Source organism: Protopterus annectens, chromosome 7.part0 (assembly GCF_019279795.1).
Source record: "Protopterus annectens isolate FY-2018-M chromosome 7.part0, PAN1.0, whole genome shotgun sequence".
Taxonomy (NCBI): Eukaryota; Metazoa; Chordata; order Ceratodontiformes; family Protopteridae; genus Protopterus; species Protopterus annectens.
In genome coordinates this window covers 1,541,397,842-1,541,410,743 of record NC_056739.1, presented here as the reverse complement: position 1 = coordinate 1,541,410,743, position 12,902 = coordinate 1,541,397,842, and the positions used below count along the sequence as shown (strand labels likewise).

Sequence of the window (12,902 nt, the reverse complement as noted above, 5' to 3'; positions counted from 1 at the left end):
GCCATTTAAGTCCTCTTTCATCAGTGCACCTTTTGAGGGATCTTCACTTTTTGGCCTCAAAGTGAAAGACACACTCTCCAGGTGCAGACAAGAGGGAAAGACTCTGGTCTGCCATGGGCACATGTTTTTCTACCCCTCAAAGGCCTTTTACCAGAAACCAGCAAGGTAGCAGAAAGATGTGGTTTAGGAAGTCCCAGGGTCCTTTCCAGGAGTAACCTAGAGATAGTTCCCCTGGGGCACAGGGGGAACTCTAATGGAAGATGCTGTCCTTGCGGCAGAGGTGGTCCGCACAATCAGGGATCTAGAGAGTCCATCACAGAGAGTGTCTATCACCACTCCTGAAGGGAGGCCCGATTGTCCATCTCTGGAGGCAGTCATGGGTTGTCTTTCCCTGCACCAGAGGGCCTGGCTAAATATCACAAAAGACTCATGGGTGCAGAGGATTATATTGAGAGGTTACATCATATGATTTTCCCAATTCCCTCCAACTGCTTGGAAGAAAATTCCCAATGTTTTACCCAGTCAGAGGAAAGCTACTATTAGTCCATTCTGCCCTTTCTGCAGAAGGACGACTGGATGTGCTCAATAGATCTTCAGGATGCATACTATCACATCAAAATGAACAAGCACTCCAGGAGATACCTATGCTTCCAGCTAGGGGTCAGTCATTATCAATCAATTCAGACCACTACCCTTTGGTCTCACCACAGCCCTCAGGGTGTTCACCAAATGCATGGCAGTTGTAGCAGCCCACTTGAGACAGCTGGGATTCCAAGATTTCCATATCTAGATGACTGGTTCTTGGCTGCTTCAACCAGGCATCAACTGATTCAAGCAATGGACTACTTACTCCAACTGTGCTCCCATCTGGGAATAACAGTCATTTACAACAAATCTCATCTCACACCAGCACAGAGTCTGTAGTTCATCAGTGCTCATTTGAATACATTCACTCAAATAACTTCTCCCTGTCTGTCTCAGATAGACACCCTACAATCTCAGGACAAGAAAATGATTCAAAATTTTTCCCTTCTGGCCTGACTGATACTTCATGCTTTGGGTTTCATGGCAGCAGCAATCAATGTCATCCCGCTGGCCAGGTTCCATATGAGAATCCTTCAATGGACTCTGTCAACTCAATGGTCCATTCTCCAATATTTATTATCCATGCCAGTCAAGATCACTCAAGCATGCAAGAGTTACCCTCTATGGCAGTTTCTTCAAACAGCCCAGGCTGTCCTTCTCAAATCAGCTCCATGAGGACCATCCCTTTGTTCTTCCCCTTCCTAAGGTCATGGTGACCGTGGACACCTCCCAGCTCATGTGGGGGGCACTACTTGGGAAGGACAGTTCAAGATATGTGGTCCTGCGAAAAGGCCAAGATGCATATCAATGTCCTGGAGATGAGAGTTGTCCTCCTTGTGTTACAGCCTTTCAAAACACTTTTCCATCTGGGACAATTGCGATACAGATGGGCAATATGTAGGCTGGTACATCAGTAAACAAGAGGGAACCAGATCTCACCCTCTTTGTTGAATAACTTTGAGAGTTTAGCAATAGGCAATCTCTTTTAATCATTTTCTAATCGCAATTCATATCCCGGGTAACTCCAGTATGATTGCAGACAAGCTAAACAGGTCCAGTCTGATGCCTCACAAGTAGTCTTTCAATGTCAACATGGCAGAGAACATTTTTCATCAATGGGACAAGCCATGCTGTCATCTTTTCACTTCTCCCTCAATACAAATGTAGCAGTTTTTTTTGCCCTGATCCCCCCACCAGGGGAGTCACTGAGAGATGCTGTAGTTCATGCTTGGCCCTGTGGTCTTCTTTATGCCTTCCCCCATTACCCCTCATTCAAATTTTTACAGAAACCACTCTGGTTGAAGAGCACAGTTATCCTCATTGCTTCTTACTGGCCTCACAGGATCTGGTTTCCTTTCCTCTGGCCTCATCTTCTGTATCCACCCTGGATTCTGGATCCAACTCCAGGCCTTCTATCACACCTGACAAGCATGATTCTCCTGGACATAGAAGGCCTCAAGCTCACCGCATGATTTCTCCATTGCATGATACTTGTGCAGCTGCAACATAGGCTAATCCTCATACCTTTATTGCTCATTACAAGCTGGATTTGTTGTCTAGGGGCAGAGCATCCTTTGGCTCAGTGATGCTCCAGAATATCCTTCCTTAGGGCCCTCCTGGGTTGTGGTAGCTGGGGACTCTGTCCCATCAATTGAGGAATGAATGAAAATGACATCAAATTAAAAAGTTACATACTCACCATAACATTCTATCTGTGTTGTCCATTTTCATTCTTCTTCAACTCCTCACCCTCCTAGCCCCTCCTTTATTTTCTTCTGGAGAGCTTGAAGAGCATGATAGGGACCTTTATTCACTGTTTCAGCTTCAGCTTCCCTTTTTCATGTTCTGCCACTTTCATGTAGTATCTAGGGGTATTAAACTTGATCTGAGGTATGTTAGGTTGGTAGGGCATTATGGGTAAAGGGAAGAGCTTGAGAGTTCTAGGATCCTACCCTCTGGAAGATGCATCCAAGTTGTCCGAATCCGTCAGTTGAATAAGAATAAAAATGGACAACGCAGATGGAACATTATGGTGAGTACATAACTTTTTATCATGTATGATTGTGCAGATAATGTGTATAGGGCCTCTGCTTCTGCTGCTGTTTAAGGAGGTATGCATAAGTTTTCTGTTAAAATAATGCCTGAATTTCTGAATTCAACTTTAGAAAAAGGGGTTTTATGTGGCCCATCTTCTACTCAAGTTCACCATCAATTTGATGTAAAAAGGAAATTAGTTTAGAGAGTTTCTACAATTTTTCAGGTCCTCCTTTCAAATCTTCCAGATCCTCTTTCATACTTAAAAACAAATAAAAATGGTAGGAGGGGAACAATAACAAACAGGATATCCTCCAATAAAGGGATAGTATACAACTTCAGGATCTTCAGGATGGCTATTCTGGCATGCATCATTTCAGACAACTTAATAGATGCTTTTTTTCATTTCCTTGCAGAGAAATGTTTCTTTATGCATTTACAGCCTTTCCACTAATATCCAAGGTAATTCTGAAGTTTAGGAAGATCTTTCCAGAAATATTTGTGATGATCCCCTTTTGACCCAAGCAATATTGGTTCTCCCTTTTAATGGAATTGGTCACATGCAATTACCACAAGCTTCCTCACTATCTGGATCTACTTAGACAAGACAGGGAGAGTTTGATACACCTCAATCTAAAACATCTTAAATTATCTGCATGGATTCTGATACCTTTAAGACACCTCTTTTTAGAGAATATACAACAGGTACTAAAGAAGACAAGAAATCTTGCAAATAGAAAATCTTATCTTGATGTGTTCAAGAATTTTCTGACTGGTGCCTAACCAATAACCAGGACCCTCTGGTGCCAAAATATTTGTGATAGTTACTAGCCTCTGGTTGTTGTACTACATTGTCAAGGCACATTTTCTCAACATTTCAGTATGTCTGCCCATAGATCATTCTCTTTACTTAATGTTTTCTTTACAAAATGGTTTCTGATAAGATTATTTCACCTGAGATCACAGTTTGCCCTCTCCTGGGATCTTAACTTTCTGCTGGAAATGTTAAACACCCCTCCATCTGAAACTGCACATCAGGTAGGTTCACTACATGCAAAACTGTTCTCTTTGCTCTTACATTTGTAAGATGAGTATCTGAGTTGCAAGTTGTCTTGGTGGATAAACCTTATCTGGTATGCTTTTGAGATGAGTTATCAGTAAAAACAAATCTGTCATTTATGTCCAAGGTTGTTTGAGTTTCTTTGAATCAGGCTTTAAATCTCCCAGTGTTTTATCCTAACCTGCCGAACCATGGAGAAAGGATTCCACTAATCTTAACATACATAGGCAGCACCGCTACTGTTTTGACAGGACTAAATTCTTTAAAAGCCAAGTGACTATTTATTTCTTATGCTGAGACTAAAAAGTGACAACCTGTATTAAACAGATGATTTCCAGTTAGTTGTCCTAGATTATTGCCTTTTGTTGTACCCACCATGATAAGCCAGTTCCAGGTAGTATTACAGCACACTGTCTGAGGGCCTTGTCTTCTTTGGTAGCATATTGGAAAAGTGTAGACTTTAGAAGTATTTAGAGAAAGCTACATGGTTCTGTGTATATGTTGGTATAAAGAATTACACACTGGATTATTTTGTCTGGGTCCAGAACTGGTTTTGCTAGGACCATTCTCTGGTGCTCCTGGATCCATAGCCTTCCTTCTTCCAGGTTGGATAGGCTTTGGTAATCACCCCATATAGCCAAAAGGCTAATGCAGCAATGGGAATGATGAATGTAGTACAGTTGTGTAAGTTGCACTTACCCATAATAGTAGATGTTCAAAATACTTAGCAAAGACTTCATCAGAGTTAACTGACTACTGGAAACAAATGCATTTAAATAGTGGCAACACACCAATGATATAAACATAATAATTAATGTAATTCTAAGGTTAAAGAAGTAAATACAAGTTAAAAGTTCACAATTTCATCCTTCTACCATGACAATGAAATTAGTAAATACATAACTGCAATGTAAAATGCAAAATATTATGATGAAAATATATATTAAATATGTTAAGACTTTGAGTAGTATGAATAATAATTTATGATCTAAAATTATGCTGACACATGACATGGGCTGTGATAAAGTGTCTATAAGTGTAAAACCAGGAAAAATTGTGAAAAAAATAGTAAAAATATTTTTTATAAGCATAATGCTATTTTCTTTAACAAACATACCAAAGACAAGGCATCATTAAGCCTCACTTGCCATTTTAATTCCTTATATTCAAATAATAACTGCAAATTGCCTATAAAAGGTTCAATGCTAACCTGGTCAATTACAAAAAATGCAAACTTTTTAAAATTGGGGCACCTACCTGTGTGTCTAAAAAGAGCATTAGTAAGCTTCCCTTTCTTAATATCATATAATTGTTCACAAACTCACTCTCTTAGTTTCCTATTTGTTTTTCCCATGAAATAACTGTCACAAGATATACATAAAGCAAGGTAAACCACATGTGAAGTATCACAACTGCATTTACCTGCACATGTGATGGTTCTTTCATAACTAGCGGCAGAAATGTATGCACCCTCATGAATAAACCTGCATATTTTGCAGGACCCACATTTAGTCATTATATCCTTAGTCAGTTTCCAACTGCCAACATCTTTCTCAAGCAGTGACTTAATAATTTTACCTTTACTAAATGCTACCAGTGGGTTTCTTCAACTCAGGTGGAAAAATAATATCACAATTGATTATAACTATACTAACATATTTGAAAACATCAGTACTAAACGAAATAGAAAAAATGGAGCCAGACAATCCTGGATTTTCTCCAGTGTTCCTGACTAAAATGCTATTAGTCGTACGAGTGTCACTATGTGATATGATTTTTACAACTGGAGCAAACGTATCATTTCATGAATTTTGACACCTCATCCTTAATTTTGGTAGGCAGATCAATAAGATATCCTTTACCCACAAACATACAAATAAGTTGATTTATCTCATTGATAAATGTTTCCTGTTCTGTAATGAGTCTGGATAATCTAACCATCTGACCTTTAACTACCAATTTTGTCTGATGAACTTGGTGACAGCTTTTAAAATGGAAATATGAGTTGGAGAAGGTATCTTTCCTGAAAATTGTCAAGGTATAACACCCTAGTCTATAATTCTTCTCCAAATTATTGTCAAGATAGTTAATATTATCTGTCCCCATAGTGCAAGTAAAACTCAAAAAAATCTATAGAATTTTCCCATCTTGTAATAACTTCTGTCCATTGATCGGGAGTCCCTTTCCAGATGATAAGGATATCATCCGTGAATCTGTAGTACCTGTGTATTTTATACAAAAATTTGGGGGTAAAAACATAAATTTCCTCCCATTTGGCCAAAACAATTTTAGCATATATAGGGGCACATGCCGTGCCCATTGCCACCCCAGATATTTGATGGAAAAATTCTCCCTCGAATTGGATGAAGTTGTTAGTGAGGGTCAACTCCAAAACTGAACTGATAGTACGAATTTGTATATAGGTAAATCAGAAAACTCAAATAAAAATTCATAGAGCCAATCTATACCAATATTTTGGGGTATTACTGAGAAGAGGTCAACCACATCAACTGTGATAAGAATAAATTGCATTCTTATCAAAGGGAAGTTCATTCAACAATTTCAAAAGGTGTCATGAGTCTTTGAGCTTCCAATACCCCTTCACATTTGAAGTCAACAGATGTAGCTAAAGGTTCAGTCTTTGATCCCATTGCAGACACAATAGGTCTTAAAGGATAGTCAATGGGTGACTTGTAAATTTTGGGAATACCAAATATAGAATCAATTTTATGCTTGGATACATTCAAGTATCCCCATTTATCATGATCAACTTCACCCTGCATGTCATATCTAATAATAGAAAATCTAATTTTGCAAAAGCAATGTTAACTTCATTAATAGATACACGATTATATATGTTCTCATTAGACAATAATTGAAACATTTTAACTGAATAGTCAGTGCTATTCATAATAACTACACCCCTTCCCTTATCCGGTTGCATAATCCTAATACTGCTATCAGATATTAAGGATTTGAGACTCATTCTTTCCTCATTAGTCAGATTGTCTCTGAAATTATCTTTTTCTTTAGATATAAACGTGAAATGATTTTCACACATTTTTTTTAAAAACTGAAACCCATGGATTGGGAGGGGGTATAAATGTACTTTTCCTTTCAATGCTATTAGTAGATTCATTAGATATGGGCATCCTACTAGAATAAAAAATCTTAAGGTTTAAACATCTTGTAAACAACTTTAATTGAGTCACAGCATCAACGATATCTAATTTAAAATTAGGTATAAACATGAAACCTCTTTGAAAAATAACCTTGCATGTTTCAGAAATATTTTGCATTTTATATTGTATTTATGTATTTACTAATTTATTGTCATGGCAGAAGGATGAAATTGTATATTTTTAACTTGCATTTACATCTTTGACCTTAGAATTACATAATTTTTATGTTTATGCCATTGGTGGGTTGCCACTATTTAAATGCATTTGTTTCCTAGTTAATTAACTCTGATGAAGTCTTTACCAAGTGTTTTGAAAGACAAAAGCACTCAGTCATGTTTTGCTGATTGCTTTATTTTGTATTACATTGGTGTAAACAAAATGTTGGTTCAGATGGCCCATTTTCCTTGTTTTTTCTTTCTTTTAGTTATTAGTTATTATTTTTTGTGGTATAAGATGTTTGAAATCCTCACTGCTGCAGTAGTCACACCCATCCACCATCCCTCTAGTACTGTATGCAGTTATTGCTAGGAAATAGTTTGGTTGTTATTTCTTGTTTGTTAAGATCAAGATGACTATGCTACTTTTTAACTTTTAAGCAAGAAAGAACTGATGATTTTCTACTCTGTTGCTGATTTTCCCTCCGCAAGGCTGACCAATCAGTAGTCAGAGTAGAAGTGTTACAGGAAGGCAAAGCTTTTGGAAGATGACTGTTTGTGGTATCTAAGACAAGGCACAACCCATATAACCTAAAGGCTACTGCAGCAGAGATGAATGTAAAAATCTAATGTTATGGGCAAGTGCAGCTTATACAACTGTACTTTTTATTCACTGTAATGTGACTTTTGTTCATTTTTAAACAGCCGCATCAATTTTTTCTTTTGTGGTAAAAAGTTGTTAAAACGTAGTTAAAAATAACTTGTGTTATTTTACTTTTTGAGTTGTGGTGAGTGCTTAAAATGCTTTATACTGTGGGGGGGGGGGGGTTCTTGGGGGAGGGGTTACTTTTTTGCAACTTACCGCTTGTTTCCTGGGAATCAGACACTTTTTTCAGCTTAACCATGGAACAACTTTCTGGTTGCCTGGTTGTATGTTCTTCTAGCCACAAAAAGAAAAAGATTATTAAGCATCCTTTGCCATCACAACAGGCTGACATTTTGTCAACCACAGGTGGTTGACTCTCCTTTGGTTTTGCCAAAGCTGGTTCCTTGGACCACTTATCTGTTTCTTTGAGTCATGCTTGTGCAATCCCTACAGCCACCATGGGCTAGACACATCTTCTGTGGCTCTTTGTGTGCCCTTATCAGGCATGGAAGAGCCACTGTTGTTGGCCCTAGTGTAAGCTCTGTGCATCTCTAGGGAGGTAATTGCTGGTGATTCTGGGCATGTTTCTTCAAGAAATCCTATCAAAAGAAACAAAAGACTAAACATATGTCTTCTCCTGTCTCAGTGACACAATACAGGAGGAATGTATTGGCTTATTGCCAGTTCTTGACCTTTCTTATATGGCTGATTCTGTTAAAAGAAAAGGGATTCTTCTTTTCCTGTACAGATTCAAGAGTTTCAACCTCAACAAGAGTGTGAAGTGACAGACAATGTAATATCTCCACAGATTTCTGATTCAGATTTTAAGGAGGGTGTGAATTTAGATAGTCTCTGTGAGGGATTCTCATTTTCTGAGACTATTTCAAAAGTGAATCAATTGTTTCATTGAGAAAACAATGATGTTTCTCACCCCTCAGAAAATATTATGATTTATTACAAATAGAATTTCTTGAACTCTCTTGTTCTTTCTGCTTTGGAGGAAGTGTTTGTCATAGCCTACAATTTCCCTGAAAGTCAGTCTGAAAAGCCGATAAATTATAAGGTTCCTCAATCTTTTATGTTTTTATACACTAATCTCACAGCTGACCCAGCAGCTATAGTGTTAGTAAATCCAGTTGCTATTAAACATTTTGTGCATACTAATCTCTCTCCTTCTGACACAAACTGGAAGTTTTTTTTTAAGTTTGGGAAAAAACTGTATGGTTCTGGAACTTGTTTTTAGAATTCTCAACTATCAGGCTCTTATGTTGAAGTTATCCTGGCCACTTGTGAGAATAGAGGAATCTTGTGGCATATTTTGCTTCTTGTGAGGCAAAAATCTGCTTTGTGTAATTTGATTCCTACTGTTTATCATGTCACTGCCCCTTGTTTAAAATGTTGACATGACTATATTAATGCCACTTCCAGGGCTGCTACCACTGGAACTTTTATGAGGAGGTTTGCCTGGCTGCATTCACAAAACCTCCCAGAGGATGTCAAAAATGAAAATTTTAATTCTACCTTGCTTAGAGAATTAGTTTTTGGACCTTCTGCTGCAGAGATCATTAAAAAGTGTGATGAGAGGTGAAAGTTGATTCATGGGAACTTTCAGACTTTTCAGCCCTCCATTTCCAAGTTTACCAACAGATTCAACACTTCCTTGTCTAATTTCAATACAAGCCAAATTAAACAGTCCCAACAACTTGCTGATAAGCAACCCCCCCCCCCCAGAACAAAGAATAGTCTAATAAATCTGATTGACTATGTAAGGGACTTTCCTCCCCCCTCCCACCCTGGCTGTTCTTTAATCCTTCCAGAAAGTCTCAACCTCCACATCTTTCTTTGGCAGCAGATTGTTTTAGAAGATATTCCCCAAGAGTAATCATTCAAGGCTACAGATGACATAGGGAGTCTCCCTCTCCTTTTCAGGCAAATTTCTTTTCATCTGCCAGATCAGCCTCTTCTTTTCCCTCCTGTCATCCAGCATTTGCCGAGTCAGTGGGTGATAGAAGTTATCCCTTCTATTCAATTAATAGAAGGATTTTATTCAAGGATGTTTCTGGTGTCAAAGAACAAAACCTCTTGAAGATTAGTTCTGGACCTTTACTTTCTGAACTAAGTAATGGTGCCCAAGTTCAAATTGCTGTCACTTCACCGTTTCTTACCCCTTATTCCTATTTGAGTTTCCTAGTGACCTTATATTTAAAAATGCATATGATCGCATTATTATAGTCCTAGATCCCAGGCATTTCTTAAGGTTTTATGTGTCTGGATCATGTTATCCATTCTCTGCTTTATTCTTTGGTCTATCTACTGCTCCAAAGATGTTCACAGACTGTCTTGCTCCTGTGATAGCCAACTGCAGACTACAAGGTTTTAACATTTTTCCTTATTTAGATGACTTGCTTTATCTTTGCAGAGTATTTTTCAAAGTGTCAGGAATCCCTCACACAGATAAAGGATCTCCTACACAGGCTATGATTCCAAGAAAATATTCAGAAGTCTTTTTTAAACTTTTTGAATTATCACAAACCATATTAACATGTTCCCAGTTACAGACATTGTACATGATATATATATTTTTGTGTAATTATCAATTCAACATTACATGATTTGTTCAATTCCAGCCTTCCCTTAAACCTCACTCCTCTTCCTCCAAAACATTATTTTGCATGTATTGTTCAAACAATTTCCATTCTTTCTATGTAATTTGATCCTACCCTTTTCTAAAGATCCCACTTCCAGTTCTTTCAACTGTATTACAATATTCAGTAATTCAAATACAGTTGCTTTAGACTTTGATTTCTGTTTTCTAGTAATTACTTTTTTGGCAACAACCAGAATTAAACTTAAAAAGGCCTTACTATGTCTAGGCCATTTAGATCCTTCATCCCATTTCAAAAAATAATTTCCTTAGTTACACCCATTTGCTCACCCAATATTTTTGACAAAGTGTTCTACAGGGAATTTTTAAAGTCTGCCAACTCATTACACTCCCAAAACTTATGTTCCCAGTTAACTCTTTCTTCTGCATCACTCCTCCAATATTTGCTTTCTGTCTGAGGAAAAATTCTTTGGAGTCTGCTTGGGGTATAAAAATCTCTAATCCTAAATTTTCTAGATTTCATTGCATATTTTGCAGCCATGCATATATATGTCCTCCCATTGTTTCCTTCAGGAATGCTTATCAAGTCTATCTTCCCAGTCTTCTCTAAGCTGCTTTGATTCCTATTGTTATCATGCATTATTTTATATGCTCTACTAATCATACATTTTTTTAACACCAGCTTATCTTCTAGATTCAACTAAAAATTTTACCACAGCAGGTCTTTCACTTAGGATTCCCATATACTTTTCTGTTTGCCTCTACTCTGATATGCATTCATAAGTCTTTTCTGACTCTTTCTTACAGGATTGTTTTTCTAGGGTGTCTGCTGCACACCTCAGTTCAAAGAGTTTTTCTTTCACAGGTAAAATAGATCTATATGTAGATCTGTTTCTGAGCTTTTCCACTCAGCCTTCATTCTCCTCCTGCTCCAGCACAGTCAGTCACTACAGTCGCCTCAAACTTTGCTTGGGGAGCACTGTCTCTGGAGATGAATATGCAGGGTCTTTGGAACAAAAAAGGCACACCAAAATACATCCAACATAAAAGAGATGTTAGCACTCATAAACGCCCTCAACTGTCTAAAACATCTGTGGTCCTTGGGACCTCTACAAGCATTTACAGACAACACCATAGTTATGTGGTACATAAACAAGCAAGGGGGAAGCAGATTTAACCCTCAGTGTAGATTAGTAATGGTAGCCTGGGACATAGCGTTTCAGTAGAATCTCACTCTACTGGCATCTTATATTCTGCCCAAGCACAACTGTGTGGCAGAAAAGCTGAGCAGGACAAGGACAGACCTTCACAAGTGGAAATTGAATCAGTGGGTCGTCCAAAATGTAACCCATTTGTGAAGAGCACATTAAATTGATCTTTTTCCTCCTCTTTAAACAATCATTGGAAAAATTCTGCTCCAGAACTCCTTGCAAGCAGACAACAGTGGCTCTCCTTTCTTCTGGAAATGGTCAGGGGCAGTTACCACAAGCTTTCTCACAGGATAGGTTTACTCATACAAGACCAGGGGTGTTTGCTATACCCATCCCCAAACAACTGCAACTAACTGCCTGGATGATAGGATCTTAATACCTTTTAAGCACCTTTTTTCTGAGGACTTGTGACAGGTATTAATGGAGGCAAAAAAAACTGGCACTAGAAGACCATATATTAGCAAATGGAAAAGCTTTTCTATTTTCTAGTTGGTACCAAAGCAACAACCATGACCCTTCTAAGGTTAATATTTCTCTGGGTCTACGATATTTGTTTGAGGAGTTATCCTCTGGCCTTTCATTCTTTCTCCTCTATCAAAGTTTAATTATCAGCCATTTTAGCATGTCTGCCTATAGATCCTCACCGTTTAATGCATTCCTATGTTAAAATGTTTTTGAAAGGGGTGGTGTTGCATACCAGGGGCACCTATAAAACAGGTGGCTCCTCCTTGGGATCTCAACTTTGCTTAAATGAAAAACTAACTCAGCTGCATTTACACAAAGCCATCAGGCTGATTTGTGGTTCATAAAATGGAAGGCAATCTTACTAATTGATCTGACTTGTGCAAGAAGTGTATCTAAGATGCAAGTTCTCATGTTGGGTCAACCTTATCTCATTTTCCAAAAAGATAGGGTTTCTGTGAGAAGTAATTCTTCACTAATGCCTAAAGTTGTATTCATTTCCATAACCTAAAACTGAGGCAGAAAGGATTCTTCATACTGTGGATGTCAACAGACAACTCAGATATCATGATAGAACTAAAACATTAAGAAACTCTACACAGTTATTCATTTCTTACTTAAGAAAGCAAGAAAAAAGGACAACCTTTATCAGAGTAGACTATCTCCAGATAGTTGTCTCATGCTATTTCCTTTTGTCATAATCACCACAAGTCAATTCCAGTCAGAGTCAAGGCACACACTACCAGAGTCTTAACTTCATCAATAGCTTTTTAGAAAGGGGTGAATTCTAGGAGTATTCTAGAAGCAGCAAATTGGTCCTCTGTATATATCTTTACAAATCACTACAAACTAGTTTATTTGCTAGGTCTTTGTTAGGACCATTCTCCAATTATAAGCTATGGCATTCTACTCATATATGTAGCTAAGGCTACTGCAGCAATGATCAAATGATGAATATAGCA

At 37.9% G+C, this 12,902-nt stretch overlaps 1 protein-coding gene across 1 annotated transcript in view; it reads left to right on the top strand.

Moving 5' to 3' along the window:
* Positions 1-12,902, top strand: part of CFAP92 (cilia and flagella associated protein 92 (putative)) — a 1,173,156-nt gene that overhangs the window by 611,021 nt on the left and 549,233 nt on the right. The window lies entirely within an intron of this gene.